Consider the following 5,965-nt stretch of genomic DNA (forward strand, 5'->3'; position numbering starts at 1 on the left):
TAAAGATATGCAGCAAACACTTTCTGCTTGAACTCAGGGTGAGGGAGTTTTAGCAAGAGCAAGTCACAAAACAGGCTAGTTATAATGCAGGCCTGATTTCCCACAGGAGAACTGATCCATGGGTTTGGCTCCTGCATTCCATAGTGCACCTATTGGGTTTTTCAATAGGGCTGAGCTACAATTGCCATTGCCAGGCAGATTGGTTTCCTACATTTCCCTCCTTGTTTTTAGTTAGGACTTCTATAGATCCCACAAAGCTTGTTACTTGCTAGTTTCTTACATGACCCTGGGAAAATAATTTTCAAATGCAAGGAGCCACTGCCCTTTTGCACTGGCGGTGGGGACAGGAACTCCATGGAGGAATGCAGCTGGGAGAAATGGAGAGGAAGATGAAACAGAAGTGGCAGCTATGTGGCAGATCCTAAGAGAATTATGGCAACATCAGGTGACTGCCCTGGAAGTAAATCTCAGGAGGGAGAAGAACCTGTGGGACACTGTGCAGAGCAGCTGGGGTAGGGAGTGTACTCTGAGGAATTTGTGGCCATCGCAGACTATTCTGCCACTGATAAGATGCAGCACAGTTTTCTGAGAGGAGAGAAAATTCCCCTCCTGAGACAAACTACCACTGACTGGTGGTGGGGTGAGTGTTCTGGTTGCTGTGGGTACATACCAGCAAACCACCTGGGGAAGGACCTTGGAGGAGCACAACCCAAGGACACATGGCAGGATGAAGAGTACTTTGGCTGCTAGGGAACCCTGAAACTTCATTTGGAGATGCTGACAGACCAGCCACAAACAACTAAATACGACCACGTGATTCTGCAGAACAAGGAGTCTTTCAAAGACAAAGTAATTCTGGATGTCGGCTGTGGGCCCAGGATTATCAGTCTCTTTTGTATGCATTATGCACAGCCTAAAGCAGTGTACGCAGTGGAGGCCAGGGAGATGGCCCGGCATACAGGGCAGCTGGTCATGCAGAATGGCTTCGCAGACATCATCACCATGTTCCAGCAGAAGGTGGAGGGCATGGTGGTGTCTGAGTGAATGGGGACTTGCCTGCTTTTTGAGTTCATGATCTTGGCTGAAGAAGGTGGGATCATCTGGCCAACCACAGCCACACTGCACCTCACACCACAACAACCTGTTGGGTTTTTCAATAAGGCTGAGCTACAAATTGCCATTCCCAGGCAGATCGGTTCCCTACAAGTAATAATATATTCTGTCATTTGCCCTTGCATTTTTTTTTTCAGGGAAAAATAGGAAAGAAGTCTTGTGAGAGAGGATATTTCTGGAAAATAACACTGAGTTTTTTTGGTTTAGTTACTTATAACAATAACAAGTGATCCATCAGATCTGTATATTAATTCTTGCTTCTATGACAATAATTTCTAGTTCAGCAGAGCTAACAAAGGAATCCTTCTCTTGTCTTATAAGGTTATTTTGCCCATTTTTAACATTTCAAAGGTTTGAGGAATAAGTTGTGTAAGCAAGGCAGTTACTCTGGGACAGCAGTTCCCAGTGCTGCCACCAGGTAGGAGCTGAGCAAGGTCTGGAGAGACAGTCTCCTCACATCCAACTGCTATTTTTAATCTCCATTTCACAGATGAAGACATTGGGGCCACAAATGTGCACAGCATTTCAAAAGATGTGGTTAGTGACAGACTAGGTCCATAGCTCTTTCCACTTAGACTGTGAGAACCTAATCTGAAGTCTGAAGCTCCAAGTCACAGCCCAACTTCAGGCCTAAAAATTTATCTTCTAAAACTCCATTTGCTCCTTTCAGCTTGACATCAGTAAAAGGAGGCCTGAAGAAGTGAGGTTATCACAGACCCATCTTTCAAAAGGCTTTGGGTTTAAGGGGGAGTAGGGAAACCAGCAGATCAAACTGATGATTGATGGCCTGGAAGGCTAATTTCCCTCTTTCTGCTAAAAAAGAATTTAGAGAAGCAAAAAGAATGCAAAGCAGCATAATCAAAGTAAATTAAAACGTGTGAAGAACTGGGCAAAGAGAAAATAAGGAGAGAATGATGAATACAGAAGTGAGGTAGTTGCACAAAATACAAACTATAATTTCCTGTGCATTTGGAGAAGGGACCACACATTTGGCTTTACAACAAATGTATGAGCAGGGATGGGAAACCAGTCCTGTGATCTGCAGAATACTGGGGGGAGAAGTATTAAGGATCGATCTCTTTGTTATGCAAGAGCTGGGTTCAGAGGGTTTCTGTTTCTTGAAACTAAAGAATCCCCAACAAAGTTCTGATTGTTCACCTCTCCAGCTCCTCTCCCCTTAAAACTGGGATCCACACAGGGGAAGGCAGAGAGGTACCTCAACCTCATTTCCCTCCCTAGAAGCATTTTGCTCTATGCCTCCTGGGGGTGGGGTGGGGTATGAACTGGGGCATGGCCACAGAGGCACTGCTGTCTTTGGCTGGCAGTGTCAGGGATCTGAAACAGAGAAGATATCAGATCACAGACAGCTGCCGTTTTTTTTTTTTTTTTTTGAGTCTGGACAGCTGATGGGCTGCAGGGGAACCACAGTGCTCTGGGGAGGCCATTCCTGGCAGGGCCACAGGGTCAGGAGGGCCAGCCTGCTTTCAGCCCTGTGTGTGAGCCTTCTCAGCTGTGCTCTATAACTGTCTTATCCTGAAGGCCCAGAGCCAGGGCCACTAGCTCTGCAACACCTATTCTTGGGCAGTTAGTTCCTGCAACCACAATGCAGGAGGGGAGCCTGAGTCAAGGTCAAGGAGAGGGAGCTGGGGAGGGCACCAACCAGAAGCTAAGGAAAACAAATTAGGAGCAATTTAAGCTCTTCACCTGCACCCAAAAGAGGTGAACTGCTCTCTTTCAAGGATTTTATGGTTAAAAAATGGTGGCTTTTCTGCCTGCCTTTAATTCCATCAAGCAATGCTGATATTTAAACTAGAGGGAAAAGAGAACAAGTGCCCTCATCTTTCTTATCTTTTCTCACTTTTTACTCATCACCCCCTAGCAGCCTGTGCTAAAAGGGTGGTGCGTAGAGAATGCCCCCAAGAAGTTTTAAATACTGTGTTTGCAGTGTCTCCAGGAAGCTGATCACTCATTTCCTAAGGGGCTGTAGCTCCTCACTTGTGCTTTTGGCAGCTTCCTATGGCCCATTGCCCAAAGCACTTAGCCTTGACCCTGCCTAGCTCTGGTCTTTAACAAAGAGCAGAATCATCCTTTTTAAAAAACTACTTTATTGTTGTTCGGTTACAGTTGTCTGCATTTTGCCCCACCCCAGCCAAACCCACCTCCTTCCCTTGCTTCCACCCTTCCCCTTGGTTTTGTCTTTGTCCTTTATAGTAGTTCCTGAAAACCCTTCTCCCGACTGTCTCCTCCCCCCTCTGGCTATTGTTAGATTGTTCTTAATTTCAATGTCTCTGGTTATATTTTGTTTGCATTTTTCTTTTGTGGATTATGTTCCAGTTAAAGGTGAGAGAATATTGAGACCACATTCATTCACAGTCCTCCCTAAACTTCTGTTAAGAGGTAAAGAGGAGCCTGTAGATTGTTGGGAGTATAAGGTAGATTCTAAGGGGTGAAGTTTCCTGCTCTGTGGTAGGCCCAGGACAGCAGGAAGGCAGAAAGCCTGAAGTGGCTGGGTCAGGAATAATCATTTCCCTCTGCAACTTGGAGCTGGAAGGGTCAGGTTGGGCTATTAACATATCTCAACTATAGGGAAGAACATGGTTGTGCTTAAGGTCAGTTTAGGACTAGTCTTGGTCAAATACACATAGAAAGATCACGTGTATTTTTGTGCAACATGTCTCCAGATTAATAAATCTTCAGCAAAAGTGTTACTGAGCCCTGGCTGGTATAGCTCAGTGGATTGAGCACGGGCCTACGAACCAGACAATCTCAGTTCGATTCCCAGTCAGGGCACATGCCGGGGTTGCAGGCCAGTTCCCTGCAGGCCACTTCCCAGCAGGGGATGCATGAAAGGCAACCATACATTGATGTTTCTCTCCCTCTCTCCTTCCCTTCCCCTCTAAAGATAAATAAATAAAATCTTTAAAAAAAAAAAGTGTTACTGAGAAGGAGACCTGTCTTTGAGTGGGCCAGTAGTTTGTGGGTTCTTGAGTTTGTGCAGGAAAGATTTCACAATATGAGTCTATGTGATTATGAGAGTATGTTTATGAAAGCTGTTAGAAGTGCATGAGAAGGATTCTGGGAAGATGGCGACTGAGTAGCACGGAACTGATTCTAGCTCCTGTACTCATGGATGAAAATCCTGGAAGAGCTATAGAGAAAAAGCACAATAAACCATCGGTTACCCAGCATTTATTAAATTAAAAGACTAGAGATTGTGACAGATGCTGAAACACTAGACAGCAACAGAGTCAGCTCCTGGAGCTGGGACACATGTGGCCCCTCTGCTGCCGCCATAGCAACAGGCCTGGGAGCCGGGGAGTCAGGTACGGGAACTGGAGCTGGACACTCCAAGCCCCTGTGAAGGTCCTGGGCAACAGAGGAGTCAGGTACTGGAGCAGGGACATTCTCGGGCCCTGTGCCGCTGCCATAGCTACGGGCCTGGGCAACAGAAGAGTCAGTTGCAGGAGCTGGGACACTGGAGGCCCCTGTGACACCACCATAGAGACGGGCCTGGGCGCCGGGGAGCCACCTATGGGAGCCGGGACATTCTCAGCCCCTATGCCGCTGCCATAGTGATGGGAGGGACTGGACGCCTGGGAGTCAGGTACGGGAGCCAGGACACTCCAAACCCCTGTGACGGACCTGGGCAGCAGAGGAGCCAGCTACGGGAACCGGGACATTCTCAGCCCCTGTGTGGCTGCCATAGCGACGGATCTGGGCGCAGGGAGTCAGCTGTGGGAGCAGGGACACTAGAGGCCCCTGTGCCGCTGCCATAAAGAGGGGCCTGGGCGCCAAAGAGTCAGCTACCAGAGCCAGACACTCCAAACACCTGTGGTGGGCCTGGGCACCAGAGGAGTTAGCCACGGGAGCCCGGACATTCTTGGCCCCTGTGCCACTGCCCTAGTAATGGGCCTGGGCACTGGAGGAGTTGGTTACTAGAGTCCAGACATTTAGCAGTGGTAGGCGACCAACGCGGGAACCAGCAAGAGGACCAGCGTGAGAGTAGGTGGAGACGGAGAACATCAAGAAACTTCAAGGAGTCTGTACCACTTAACTTCATAGGTATCATACCACAGAAGTTCACACGATAAACCCAGGGTTTCAGAACAGACCAATTTTAGAAGCTGAGACTAACAACAAGAGTCTCAAACAATGGGAAGACAAAGAAATAATCCCCAAATGAAAGAAAAAGAAGAAACTTCAGAAAGAATGTTAGATGAAATAGGAGCTAATCAACTATCAGCTAGTGAATTCAAACTACTGGTTATCACGAAGTTCAAAGAGCTCACAGTGAACTACCAGAAACTACAGGGGAACAACAATGATCTCTCTGCAAACTACATCAACATGAAAAAAGAAATAGAAAATATCAGTAAGGGAGAAGAGGAAATGAAGAACACAATTTCCAAATTGAAGAACACAGTAGAAAGTTTAAAAAGTAGGATAGATGAAGCGGAGGACAGGATTAGTGACTTGGAGGACAAGGTAGAAAGCATCTCACAGAAAGAGCAAGAAAATGAAAAGAGTCTCAGAAAGTATGAAGAGGGATTAAGAAAAATGCAAGACAATATAAAACGTAATAATATCCGAATAATAGCAATACCAGAAGGAGAAGAACAAGGGATAGAAAACATATTTGAAAGAGTAATGAGAGAAAATTTCTCTAATTTGATAAGAGAAAAAGTCATACAAATCCAGGAATCACAAAGAGTTCCAACCAAGAGGAACCCAAGGAGGCCCACTTCAAGACACATCATCATCAAAATGGCAAAATTCCAAGACAAAGAGAGAATCTTAAAAGCAGCAAGGGAGAAAAAAGAAGTAACATACAAGGGAGCCCCAATAAGGTTAG

At 46.3% G+C, this 5,965-nt stretch overlaps 1 pseudogene; it reads left to right on the forward strand.

The window, feature by feature from the left end:
* Positions 1 to 410: 410 nt before the first annotated feature.
* Positions 411 to 1,867, forward strand: LOC119039391 (protein arginine N-methyltransferase 2-like; annotated as a pseudogene).
* Positions 1,868 to 5,965: the final 4,098 nt, after the last annotated feature.

This window comes from Artibeus jamaicensis, unplaced genomic scaffold (genome assembly GCF_021234435.1).
Source record: "Artibeus jamaicensis isolate MK-2021 breed Jamaican fruit bat unplaced genomic scaffold, CSHL_Jam_final contig_311, whole genome shotgun sequence".
Lineage (NCBI taxonomy): Eukaryota > Metazoa > Chordata > Mammalia > Chiroptera > Phyllostomidae > Artibeus > Artibeus jamaicensis.